Source organism: Mus pahari, chromosome 15, assembly GCF_900095145.1.
Source record: "Mus pahari chromosome 15, PAHARI_EIJ_v1.1, whole genome shotgun sequence".
NCBI lineage: Eukaryota > Metazoa > Chordata > Mammalia > Rodentia > Muridae > Mus > Mus pahari.
Window position 1 is genome coordinate 62,848,592 of NC_034604.1, and position 14,287 is coordinate 62,862,878.

Genomic DNA, 14,287 nt, shown 5'->3' on the forward strand with positions numbered 1-14,287 from the left:
ATGGTAACTGAGAGTTTTGCTGGGTATTGTAGCCTGGGCTGGCATTTGTGTTCTCTTAGGGTCTGCATGCCATCTGCCCAGGATCTTCTGGCTTTCATAGTCTCTGGTGAGAAGTCTGGTGTAATTCTGATAGGTCTGCCTTTATATGTTACTTTGTTTTGTGCATTTGGTGTTTTGATTATTGTGTGTCAGGAGAAATTTCTCTTCTGGTCCAGTCTATTTGGAATTCTGTAGGCTTCTTGTATGTTCATGGGCATCTCTTTCTTTAGGTTGGGGAAGTTTTCTTGTATAATTTTATTGAAGACATTTACTGGCCCCTTAAGTTGGGATCTTCCTTCTTGTCTATACCTATTATCCTTAGGTTTGGTCTTCTCAATGTGTCCTGGATTTCCTGGATGTTTTGGGTTAGGGCCTTTTTGCATTTTACATTTTCTTTGACTGTTGTGTCAATGTTTTCTATGATATCTTTTACACCTGAAGATTCATCTGTCTCATGTATTCTGTTGGTGATGCTTGTATTTATTTCTCCTGACTTCTTTCCTAGATTTTCTATCTCCAGAGTTTTTTCCCTTTGTGATTTCTTTATTGTTTTTACATCCATTTTTAGATCCTTGATGATTTTCTTCAATTCCTTCACCTGTTTAGATGTGTTTTCCAGTAATTCTTTATGGGATTTTTGTGTTTCCTCTTTAAGGGCTTCTACCTGTTTACCTGTGTTCTCCTGTATTTCTTTAAGGGAGTTATTTATGTCTTTCTTAAAGTCCTCCATCATAATCATGATAAGTGACTTTAGATCCATATCTTGCTTTTCTTGTGTGATAGTGAATCCATGACTTGCTATGGTAGTAGAATTGGGTTCTGATGATGCCAAGTAACCTTGGTTTCTGTTGCTTCTGTTCTTACTCTTGCCTCCTGCCCTCTGATTATCTCAAGTGCTCCCTGCCTTGCTATATCTGATTGGAGCCTGTCCTTCCTGTAATCTTGGTTGTGTCAGAACTCCTCAGAGTCCAGTTTTCTCTGTGATCCTGAGATTCTGGGTGTGTCAGAGTTCTTGGTAGTCAAGCTTCCTCTGCAACCCTGAGATCCTGGTGTGACCAAGCTACTGGGATCCTGGGATTCTGAGATCCTGGGAGTGTAAGAGCATCTGAAGTGGTGCCTCCTCTGGGTGCCATGGGGCTGTCTGCTGAATTTGAAACCAAGGTAGACCAGCACTGAGTGGAAGGAACCTGAGCCACTGGTTGGGAGGGGTTCTGTGTCTGTGCTCCTGCTGGTCCCAGGCACTCCTGGTGGTGTTGGAACAGATGTTCTGTTCTACTCACCAGTGATCCTGAGATCCTGGGCATGCTAGGGCACCTGTGGAGTAGAGAGTCCTCTGGTGACCATGGGACTGTCCAGGGAGATTGAGCCCATGGTGGCCCGGATCGCTGTTGCCAACAGGAAGGAACTGGAAATAGTTTTTCAATAACAGCAAAAATCAAATAATACTTCAGACCAGACTGAATGAAAGACTCAGAAATGTATATACTAAAAGGAGTAAAAATGATGAATGAAAGAAATCCAAGGTTTAAATAAAGAAATAAAGGAAGTCCCTGGATTAAAAGACAGTGTTGCTGAGAAATCAGCTCTCCACATATTAATGGATAATCAATAAATTCCATTCAAAATCCCAGCATGGTTCTCTCTTTTTATTGTTGAGGTGATTTTTATGACAAGTGGAAGTATATTAATGGCTAAGATGATTTATGACAAGTGGAAGTATATTAATGGCTAAGATGATTTATGAAAAAATGAAACAAGGTTTCACGAATGTTATTAGTTGGCTTGAGAGCTTATCATAAACACTCTACAAAAAGTGGGTGGACTGGGAGGGAGGACTAGTTGATCAATGCAACAGACTGAGATGTCAGACATCAGTTCACACATATGTATAAGACTGGGATTTGATAAAGGAGTCGACATAGCTTAATGGGCAGAGGACATACTTTCCAGTAAATAGGGATGAAACCCATTGGATATTCCTATTTTTAAAAATAATTTACTTATTTTTGTTTTATGAACATTGGTGGTTTGACTGCATGTATATCTGTGTGAGGATGTCAGATCCCCTGGGATAGGAGTTAGAGACTGTTGTGATGAACTACCATGGGGGTGCTGGGAATTGAACTTCAGTGCTTTGGAAGAGCAGCCAGTGCTTATAACCACGGTGCCATCTGTCCAGCCTGCAGATATTCACCCAATCTTTGTGTGATTTAATTTGAAATGGATAACAGAATTGAATATAAAGCCTGAACTGTAAATCTTCCCAAAGAAATATCTTTTTAAAAGTAGACAGTGTTAACCACGACCCACACACACATACACACAGACACACGTGCAGGCAAAACACATAAAAATTAATAAATAATATCAAAATATACGTTTAAAATGTAGACAGCTTTGTATATACTTGAAATTGACAACATTACCTTAGTCTAGTGAGACACATTAATTGAGAAATCATCTTTCACAGTTACTCTCTGCATGGAATGGGCAGTTACACTATTTACTTCACAAAATATGTTTGATGCAATATGACTTTTCTAACTCTAGCTCTGATGTCCTACATCAGACAACTCCCTAAGCTTCTTCTCTCTCCGGAGCTTCTTCACTGTGTCTTTTACCCTCAGCTTCCTCCACTGCCTACAGTTCTATTTTTCATATTTGTAAATTTAACTTTAAAAATATTCTCTGTGAATAACTGTTATTTGTCCTTTCTGTATCTGTCTCAGTTAATCCACAACATCCTCCCATGGCACCCCCACTGTCGGTATTAGTAGGAGACCAATGTTTTTGAAGGCTGAATAATATCCCATCGTGTGTCCTACATGGCTTAAGCCACTTCCACTTGCCTGTGATGTACCATATTACAATAAACATGAGAGTCCAGCTATCTTTACAACCTAGTCATTCTCTTTGGGGTATATATCTACAATGGAGATTCTAATTTATTAGAATCCTATCTTTGATTTAATGGCTGCATGCGCCTACATTCCCCACAACAGTAGATTAGAGTTCCCATCTTTGCCAAGATTTATTCTCTTGTGTCTTGTGATGAACAGCCACCCTGGGGATTTTGAGGTTATATCCCAGAGTGGAGCCAGTGAGATCAGTCATGCAGAGTACCTTTTCATTAGTCGTTTGGCCATTTTCTTGTTTTCTCCAGTCAACTAGTTGATCAGGTCTTTTGTCATTTTTTAGTTGCCTCATTTGATTTTCTGCTTTGCACATTTTTTATTTAAACCCCTTAAAAGAAAGCTTTAGGGGAAAAAAAATTCTTCACAACATCATAGCCGATAAATGTCTCCACAGAAGGCACCCAAGGATCAGTAGAATTTTATCACAATGCCAATTTTCTGCCCTACGAAAGTTAAAAAGAAAATCAATTTAAAGTAAGTCACACATTGGGTGAAAATATTTGCTCCACACCAAGTCCCTACTCCAATTACTCACAAAATTCAAGAAAAAGCATACTCAGAAAATGTGCTCATGAATGTTTACCAATTTAGTCTATAATAGTCAAATACTAGCTATAGCTTCAGTGAGTATATTCACATAATAGAATATTAGTCTTAAATTTAAAGTGCCAAACCAATAATGTGCCCATACTATTTTTTTTTCTATTGCAATGATAAAATACTCTGACAAAAAGCAGTTTAAAGGAGAATGGCTTCATTGTGGCTCACTGATAAAGGTATAGTTCACTGTGGTATAGAAACCAAGGCAGCAGGAGCTAGAAGCAGCCCATCCCATTTCGTGCCCTCCACAATCAGGAAGCAGAGAGTGGTGAGTACAAGTTGCCACTCAGCTCCCTTTCTCCACTTACATAATTCAGGACTTAACTAGGGAATGGTGCCACCCACAGTGGGGGATGTCTTCCCACCTCAGTTAATAAATTCAAGATATTCCCCCTCACACAGATTCTAGATTCTGTCAAGCAAACAGCACAAACAACATGGAATAACATGAAAGACTCAATAACTCTATGCTGAGGGAAATGATACAGACATAATCCACAGTATCTGTTAAATTATATGTAATTTTACAACCTGCTTAACTAGTCTATAGTGATACATTATACTAGTTGTTTGGAATGAGGTACCGATAGGGGATGGAGAGAAGGAAGTGAACCCAAAAGAACCCAAGAGATTTTTCTGTAACAAGTTATTTATGTTAGTGGCTACATGAACATTTGTCAAAACACATTAAACTGTATACTTATAATGTATATCTTACTACATATATAATACCTCCAAGTCTATTATAATAAATATGAAAAATTTAAAATAAACCTTAACAGCAATTAAGCCCAAGTTTTCACCAGTTATAGTTAAGGATATTTTCATGGTTTCTGAATCCACTTTTCTAAATGTGTGTTTGGCATTTGCTATGCAAAGCTTAGAAGTTTATTAATGCTACAGCGACATCTTAACCTCGCCTGCACATTAAAAGTGTCAATCAAACTTTACTATGTGAATGAAGTACTTTACTTTAAATCTGTCAAGATAATTGCTGAGATTAACTTAAATGGGAAGAAAAACAAAGGGAAAATGTAGGACAGGAAGTTATTTTTAAATTTAAGGACCAGTTCTAAAAGGGATGGTAAAGCAGCAGGGTGTGGGGAAGTATTGGCTTTTCTGCCCAATCTTCACATCTCTGTAAAGGCTGGGTAGGGCTTGACTCTCACGTGCAGTCAGCGAACCAAAGGTAAGACATCGTAGGTCAGCTACAAGGAGTAAGAAACCTAAGGCAATGGTCCCGAAAAGACATGCATATGTCCCATCACTAGCCACCTTCACAGGCTCCAGGGACAACTTTCAGCTTGGTTCATTCTCCGCACTTTCTTGGCAAAATCTTAGCAATATGGCTACGCTTATATAACTCATGGCCAAGAAAAATGAGGCCCACGGGCAGACCCGCAACAGCTCAGTGCACAGGTGGCCAAAAGGAGGAGAGAGCAGAGAACTCATTAAAAGTAAATAAATAAAAAGGCTTAATGGCTTCTCTCTGTGAGAAGAGAGAGACACAAAAGGGAAAGGGTTCAGTCAAGAGTTAAGAGTAAATGCAGCCCTGACTAAGGGAAATTCATTTGATTCCTCGAGTTACATTAATTTTTCATTTGGCTTTCCCATGAATACCTCGCTCTGGGGACTTTTTCCAATCAGTCGAGGAAAGTGAACGACAGCAGCAGCCAATATCAGCCTCCGAAATCTTTTGCTCCTTTTAAGAGGCTCAAGAACGTTTGAGGACTTTGGGGCAACTGTAGAGGAAATTAAGGCAATTCTCGGTCTTTCTGTGCTATTTTCTGCTCTCTACATGACTAACCCGTGTTTATTTCTTGGTTCGCAGCAGTGGCTGCGGAGTACTGAGCAGCAAGTAACTTCCCTGCTGCCCAAAGCAGCGCAGATCTCATTCTCAGTCGAACTTATCACGTGACCCTCCAGGGCTGGCAAACAGCCATGGATTTTCTTGTTTTTGGTTTTTTGTTTTTTTGTTTTTTGTTTTTTGTTTTGTTTTGTTTTGTTTTTTTCATCAGTCTTAATCAAAAGTACGTGAAGGATTAGTGATGGGAACATGTCTGCATCACACAATCTTCATACTGAACTCTGTACTGTTCTGCATTCATGATATACATCTAGACAGTGTTGGACAATGTTTATGCTAACTTTAACTCCTAAGCTTCCTATGAAACAATATCCCTTCTCCCCACGGGTGGTAGCCCTTCTCCTAGCATATGGATAGACAGATCAAATAATTAAACATGTGGAGAATTCCCTAAGTCAAATGAGGTTGCATCACACAGCATTAGTGACCACTGGTATCTGGCTGTGGTTTGAACAAACATGCAAACCTGTCTCTTTTTCTCATCCCTGGTTCCTGGGAGAAACAAAGTTGAGCCTTTCATATATGGTCAACATCCTAACCTTCAAATCTGTTATCCAATCTCAGGATTTCTATTAGCTTCCACAAGTTTAATAACTCCAGCTTACTAAATTACAGAGATAAGAACAGCAAGTGCTTTTTAGACCAATGAGCAACCTCCCCATCCTGAGATAAAGAGATAGATAGATAGATAGATAGATAGATAGATAGATAGATAGACAGACAGACAGATAGTGTACTGGCTGGTTTTGTATCAACTTGATACAAGCTGGAGTTATCACAGAGAAAGGAGCTTCAGTTGAGAAAATGCCTCCATGAGATCCAGCTGTAAGGCATCTTCTCAATTTGTGATCACGGGTGGGAGGGCCCATTGTGGGTGATACCATCCCTGGGCTGGTAGTGTTGGGTTCTATAGGAAAGTAAGTTGAGCAAGCCAGGGGGAACAAGCCAGTAAGTAACATCCCTTCATGGTCTCTGCATCAGCTCCTGCTTCCTGCTCTGTGTGAGTTCCAGTCCTGACTTCCTTTAGTGATGAACAGCAACGTGGAAATGTAAACTGAATAAACCCTTTCCTCCCCAACTTGCTTCTTGGTCATGATATTTGTGCAGGAATAGAAACCCTGACTAAGACAGACAAACAGACAGACAGTAGATAGATGGTAGATAGATAGATAGATAGATAGATTTTACTTACAGTTTTGTCCATTCTAGGCAAGCATTGTACCAGGGAGCTCCAGGCACTGACCAGGAAGAGAATCTTGACAAGGGCGCTGGGAGCCTCATTTCTCCTATCTGGGCCACTAACATTATCCTTGAATCTCTTTTGCGGGTGTTGAGATGTTACAGTTGGCACCATGAGTCACCGGCTTTGATCTGGATTGATTCACTGTGGTGACAGACCACTAGAAGACCTGGTCATTGCTCCTGTCATCTGTCAACCCACTCTGGGACTCTTAGCTCTTATTATGGGTTGAATTCTCCCTTGCCTTCCAGACTCTGCTGCCACTCATCCCAGGGAGCACAACACATACCTGTGTTCAGACACAACTTTTAAGGGCATGAATTAGGAGAAAAATGTTGATTCCTGTCATAAGGAATCTAGGATCTCCTTTTTTCCCTTTGGTTTCTGGTGATCACTAATATCTGTTGTTTTGTATGTTATCACTCCCTGCCAGTGAGGGTACTCTTCAGACACCCATCTTCAGTGCCAGCTGTTGTCAGAAAATAAATATGTGTCCTTTCTGGGAGGTTATTAGAGGACAAGGCAGTAAGAGTCGCCATGCTCTCCTTTGCTTCTTCGGAGTCAGGAGGACTTGGGCAGCCATTCATCCGAGAGTTCCAGACGAACAGGAAGCAGAGATCCGAGTCAGCCTGAAAATAGGTTGTAGTGACAGGCAGCAGTAGTCAAGTGCTGATAAGCTTGATTCCCCTGAGGAATGAGAGGTGAGGAGCTGTCTGTGAACAAGAACCATCTCAACATGGAGCACCTCTTAGGGTGAGGGAAAGATAAGGTCCAAGAAGTCTCCTTTGTCAAGCAAGTCTGATAGTTAAAAAGCCCCGTACCGAGGATCCTGGTCTTTGTTATCATACACTTCCGGCGCTACAGTTTCTTCATGAATGGTGAGAACCATCTTCATTCTTCCAAGACCGGGGTGAAATTTAGGAGACATTTTGGCAATTATTTCCAACATCTTTAACCTTTGGCAGCAATAGCATGCATCTATCACTGAACTGGTCTAATTTGTAAAATATAAAACGCATGAAAGCAAGTGTGACAAGATGGTAAGACACATCAAAGCAAGTACCACAATATAATATCCACGCCACACCTTTGGGTCAGTCAGCACAGGTCTTTAAGTACTTACAACTGTGTGGAGCACACAACTTGACCTTGAAGATATTAGTTATCTTGGAGTCAAACAAATCCAGCGCAGAGTCTCTGCCCTGGTAATTTGAATCTTCCTTTCCCAGACTCTCCGGGCATAGTAAGGCCATTCAAACAATGTTGAAAAAGATTTGCATGGGATTATGCTCATGAATCATTAAGCACTGTGCCTATTTCTTGGATTTACCACATAGCAAGGGCTCAGTAAACACGAAGCATCAATAGCAGTCACCTGAAGCCCGCTAGAGGAAGAAGAATCCGAGAAAGCTTTCCTCTGTGACAATAAGCCCACAGAGTGCGCTTCTTGCAAAGAATGAGTTAAGGCAAGGACTCATTGATAGATAATAAAGAAAAACCCGAAAAAAGAGACGAAAGCGATGGCTGCAGGGATGGTAAGTAGTTACTTACTGTATTTATTATCCAGAGAGGAGTACAGATTATATATTTTGTGAGCCAGATGGGAATAGTTATTTAATCTACAATAACGACTACTCTAAATGGCACTATCGAATCTCTACTTTAAAGTGCACTTCAGTAGAGTTGCAGGCTATGAGGAAATAAAGCAAGAAACAAATGTAATGGTTAAAGGATATTTTTGCTAGAGCTTAATTAAACTTAAGATTTTTGTACTATTCTGCATATAATCTTCAAAAGCCTTTTTTTCCTTGAGAGAGAGAGAGAGAGAGAGAGAGAGAGAGAGAGAGAGAGAGAGAAGAAAGGGTGCTATGAAATTAGCCTTAGAGCTATGTAAATATTGAAGATCCCTTGAGGGGGAAAAAAAAAGCAGTTTTTTTGTTTTTTGTTTTTTGGGATTTTGGGTTTTTATAAAGAGAAGACAAATCTCAATTTTAAGCAGAGAATTGAAATTGAGATTCTAGCATCTCGCACTCCAGCATACTGGTACCTACTTGAAATGAACAACTGCTAAAGGAAACAGCTGGTAGGAAGCCGTTACTGCAAAGCAAAGTGCAATCTGCTCGCTGTAATTAGTTTGCAATCGCGACTCAGTCCAGTGTTGAAGGAAACCCCTGATTTGATCACACCCTGAGCATTCCTACCAGTGATCACAATTTGTGACAAGTCTCACCCCAAGTCTGCATAAAACTGTCACCTTCACTATGGGGGAAGATGTCATTTTTAATGTGGGCAGAGTAACAGACCACAGAGAGGTGTTTAAAGTATCCCCCCAGAATAATGACTGGACATAGCTGGGGATTTGCTAGATTTGAGCTGTCCGAAAGAATTATAACACAAGCCACAACGACACAGGGCCATCTGAACAATGTCAATCATATTGGTAGCCACAGTTAAAAGGAAGGGAGAGAGAGACAAGAGAGAGAGAGAGAGAGAGAGAGAGAGAGAGAGAGAGAGAGAGAGAGAGAGAGAGAGAGAGAGAGAGAGAGAGAGAGAGAGAGAGAGAGAGAGAGAGAGAGAGAGAGAGAGAATATAATTTAAACTAAATATTTGATATAGTCAACAAAATAGTATCTTCTTGACATATAATTGACTAGCTACTTTCAGAGCTGCCTACACTTTTTAGCACTGTGGCTTCCTGCCTCCTGCAAGATTCTTCATGACAGTCATGTTGCTTAATGAACCAGATAGAGAATGTGAAGAAGACAAGGAGAACACCCTGAAGAGTTACCAATAGACAATAAAACAGCCTCCATGCTTAGACCTTTCCACATTCACATTTCATGTCGTGTAACCTGCCTATTTAACAAATGTAGGATTTGAGGGGGGGATATCAGTCGTTCAAGGTCACGAAGGTAAAGGCACCTATGTCACCTGAATGCCACACCTTGGCTCTAACCACTAGTGAGGTTCTACCAACAGATCTGACTAACAACATGGGGATTCACAAGTTTGAGACTTGCTCGTGTCACAGACTAAGTTCAAGACCATCCTGGATAACTTTAGTGAGACCTTCACAAAAGAATAAAATTGAAAACGAACTGGAGATATAGCTTAGTGGCAGAGTGCGTCAAAGCAAGATCCTTGAGCTTAAGCAATAAGACACACAAAGGAAAAAAAATATAGACAGGCTACATTCTATGTTAAAAAAGAAAAGGTTGCACAACTGTACATATGTAGGTTTAAAAACTAGTTTTTGGTCATAGAATTTAATAGATTGGAAACATAAAATGAGGCAAGATAAGAGAAAATGAAGAAAAAACATTTAGTAACAATTTTGACACTCTTTACTTCCCTCTCTAACTATACAGTGTGTTTCCTTGTGACATTTTATGCATGTATAAAAGTATATTGCAGTTTTTATGAGCATATTTGTTGTAACATAAATAAAAGAGAAGCTGAAAATGTACATATTATGGGATATGAGAGCGTACAGGATATTAAATGGGAATATTAATCTCTCTATTATATATTCCTGTAGTGTATGAATTTTATAATCAGCCTAGGTTATCCTAGCAGATGAAAATTATAGATAAATGACAGAGAGGAACAGATGGACAGACAGACAGACAGACAGACAGATGTATCTTCAGTGCTGCTGCTCCCTAAGAGCCTTCCTCTCTAGATGCCCCTTGTTCTCTCACAATAGATTAGGGTTCTGATCTGATTTGCTTCCTCACAGATGCTGAGTGGCAGTGCCTAATTGACTGAGAGGAGATCTTATTTCTTTTCAGCACACCACAGAAATGAGGAAACGTTGAAGCAAGTCAGTCCCTAGAAAAAGAAACACAAGAGAACAGAAAACAGAAGATCAGAGGACACAGTCCCTGTCCGTCCATAGGGTAGCTCAAGTGCAGTAAGGGATTGCATCTAAGGGATGGTGAGATGGCTCAGCAGGTAAAGGCACTGAGGCTGAAGCCCACCAACATGGAATCCCAGGGACCCACAGGGTTGAAGGAGAAAACCAACATATACAAGTTGTCCTTTGATCTTCACAAATATGCTGTGATGCATATCCATTGCAACCAAGGCAGACACTTACAGTAGATAATTTAAAATGCACTTAATAAAAAAATTTAAATCCTATCTATGGATAACTATTATTCCAAAGACCTCACTATCGAGTATTGTCAAGGCTTTAATCTCATACCCTCAGTTTTCTCTCTCTCCTTAACCAACCTACCGGAGTTCAATGACAAATTTCAATTTTCCATTTCCAGCACAAACATTTCCTGCCTATCAAATTCATACGCAGAACTATGCACACACCAAAAGCTAAATACAAGAATGGCATTATGAGTAAGAGCTCCAACTGGAACAACTTTGTCCAACTGTGAAGTAGATGGAGCACAAGCTACCCGTGAGAAAAACAGAGGAGGCTCACAAACAAAACATTGAGCAAAAATAAGGCCGTACAACATAGTACTAGACACACTATGTGGTCCTATCCAACTCGAGATTTAAAACAGGCAAACTAAATTGGCACTGGAAAGCAATGGCTGCCTTTGAGTTGTGGTGCTTTGAAGGATGCAAGAAGTGGAGTCTGAGGTGGTGGTATTACTTCTTGATTTGGAGAGCTGAACACAGGGTTGTTAAGTGGAAGATGGTTCACTAGGCTATACACATTTGCATAAATGTCTGAATGCCTGCTTCAGAGTTATGAAACGTTTAAGTATATTCCCAAGAAAAGATGGTAACAATCAGCTGGTCAGCACATGGTGCTGCTTGGGAGTTTTCCTGTGAACTTGATACAAGCTTGGATCACCAGACAAGCAACGACCTCAATTGAGAATATGCCTGTACTGGATAGCTTTGTGTCAACTTGACACAGCTGGAGTTATTACAGAGAAAGGAGCTTCAGTTGGGGAAATGCCCCTATGAGATCCAGCTGTGGGGCATTTTCTCAATTAGTGATCAAGGGGAGAGGCCCCTTGTGGGTGGTGCCATCTCTTGGCTGGTAGTCTTGGATTCTATAAGAAGAGAGCAGGCTGAGCAAGCCAGGGGAAGCAAGCCAGTAAAGAACATCCCTCCATGGCCTCTGCATCAGCTCCTGCTTNCTGACCTGCTNGAGTTCCAGTCCTGCATNCTTTGGTGATCAACAGCAGTATGGTAATGTAAGCCGAATAAACCCTTTCCTCCCCAACTTGATTCTTGGTCATGATGTTTGTGCAGGAATAGAAACCCTGACTAAGACAATGCCTCTAACTGATTACCTACAGGCAAGTCTGTGGGGGCATCTTCTGGATTAATGGTTAACAAGGCAGGCTGCCCCACTGTGGATTATGCCAACCCTGGTCTAGTGGTCCTGAGTGGTATAAGAAAGCAGGCTGAGCAAGCTATTAAAACAGCATTTGTCCACATTCTCTGCTTCAGTTCCTGCCTCCAGGTTCTTGCAGATGTCTCTCAATGATGGACCGAGATGTAGAAGCATAAGGTAAAGTAAACACTTTCCCCCATTAAGTTGACTTTGGTCATAGCGCTTATCACAGTAATAGAAATCCTAGCAATGACAGCAACTTGGGGAAGACAGATACAAATTAAATGCTGAGTCAGAGAAGATGGTTGTTTCATGTTCAAACTCAAGCCTCACTCTGTGGAGAAGTTACGGAGACAGAAATATGTACCAGAAAAGAACAACAGCATAGGAGGATGCTGGTGGCACTTGACAGGAGTGTGCCCAGAGCTATGTAACTTGTTCCTTAGAAGGTGAAGGGGTGAAAACACCTGAAGAAATGTCTCAGAAGCCAAACAAGCCTTTGCTGTCTTAAGAGTCCTAAAAGTTCAAGAAATCAAAGAGGACGGGGGAGATCTGCAAAAGGAGAGGAGGAAACGCAGACCTCGCAGAGGACCTTTGCACCTGACTGAGGTCAACATCTCCAGTCCAGTTCACATCAACAGTCCAGCCACTGTAACGTGAAGGCGCCCAGGGCTGTCCTTCCATTACCTCCATGCGCATAGTAGAACAGATCTCCATACCAGTACCACCTTGTAGGGTAGGTCAAGGAGAAGGCTGAGCAATCCAATATAGCGCCATTTAAATGAAAGGAATCGGGCTTTGGTTGAGTTATTTTTAATTGACGATCTTTTCCTGAGGCCTGTCACAGTTTGAGTTCTTAAACAAAAAGCAGCTTGTGTCATACATAACACCGAAGCTGTGTTTCTTTGACATGTGTGTGAGGTGGCAACATATGGGAGACCTGTCCACCCTTGACAAGAATGCCAAGCAGCCCATGTCTAGCTAAAAATTCCACACGGACGAAGCATAGTGCAGGTTAGACCATTAATATTTTTAATGTGTTTGCTTCTGTGAAAGCTATTTGCTGGGAACTTCAGGGAACAATTTTATTTTATCCAACAAAAACAGATTACTGACCTGGACATTGTCCCCTGTCATCGAAGATTTTCATCACAATGAAAGCTACGGAAGATAACAAAGTCTGAGAAAAGGGGGCATCAAATGCAAAGATGAGTATCTGGGATAAAATATAGCTGTGCAGCCCATCGAGAGAAAGAACTATCTCCCCTGCTATGCATGCGTGTGTGTGTGTGTGTGTGTGTGTGTGTGTACATATGCAATATGAATATATACATTCTGCCAGGAACAAGGCTGCATTTGATAAAAAAGGCTTCAATTACTTCGAATGTAGTATTAATGACGTGCCCTGGAAAGCTAAAATCCTAGTTTTAAATATCATGGCTCAGGAGTGTGAGAGCACTCAAAATGAAATAATTATAAAAATAATTAATTGGGATCAACTGTATCTTCTTTTTAATGTTTAATCTTTGACAGTTTCATACACAGTACAACCGATGTTACTTATTTCAGGACCCATCCCCACTCGTGTCCCCTCCTTCTGCCCCTGAACCCCCTTCTCCACAGGTCCTCTTCCTTCACCTTCTGTGTGTGTGACCTACTGAATTCAGTGAGTTTCTTGCCTTTGCCCCGAGCCAGTGCCTAGGAGAGAACAGGGATATGACAGTTACCTGGGTACCAGCTGGTGCTCAAGGAAGTCCTACAAACGATCCCTCTCATCTCTGGTATATTGATCCTAACCATATTAAATAACAAAATGCTATCAACTCCCACAGTGGAACAAGAAGTGGATGAGACATTAAGGAAACATATAGCAATCATAATTTTATGGTTCAATTTTATTCATACATGAGAAACCCAGTATGAAACCGGAAGTTGAGAGGAAGTGGTACTATTTCTTAATTTAAAGGTGAGGAAGCTAAAGATGTGGGTAAAGTTCCTATAGACAAGGGATCATTCATAAGAGAACTGCGTGTCCTGTTCTTTATTGATTACAATTCTTCCTACTGGATAACATAGTAAGTCTAGGAGCATGAGCTGTGGGGGTGGAGGATTTTTTTTTTGAATGTTTTTTTTATTATTATTTTCTTTATTTACATTTCAAATGCTATCCCGAAAGTTTCCTATACCCCTCCCCCCCACCTCTGCTCCCCTACCCACCCACTCCCACTACTTGACCCAGGCCTTGCCTTGTGCTGGGTCATATAAAGTTTGCAAGACCAAGGGGCCTCTATTCCCAGTGATGGCCGATTAGG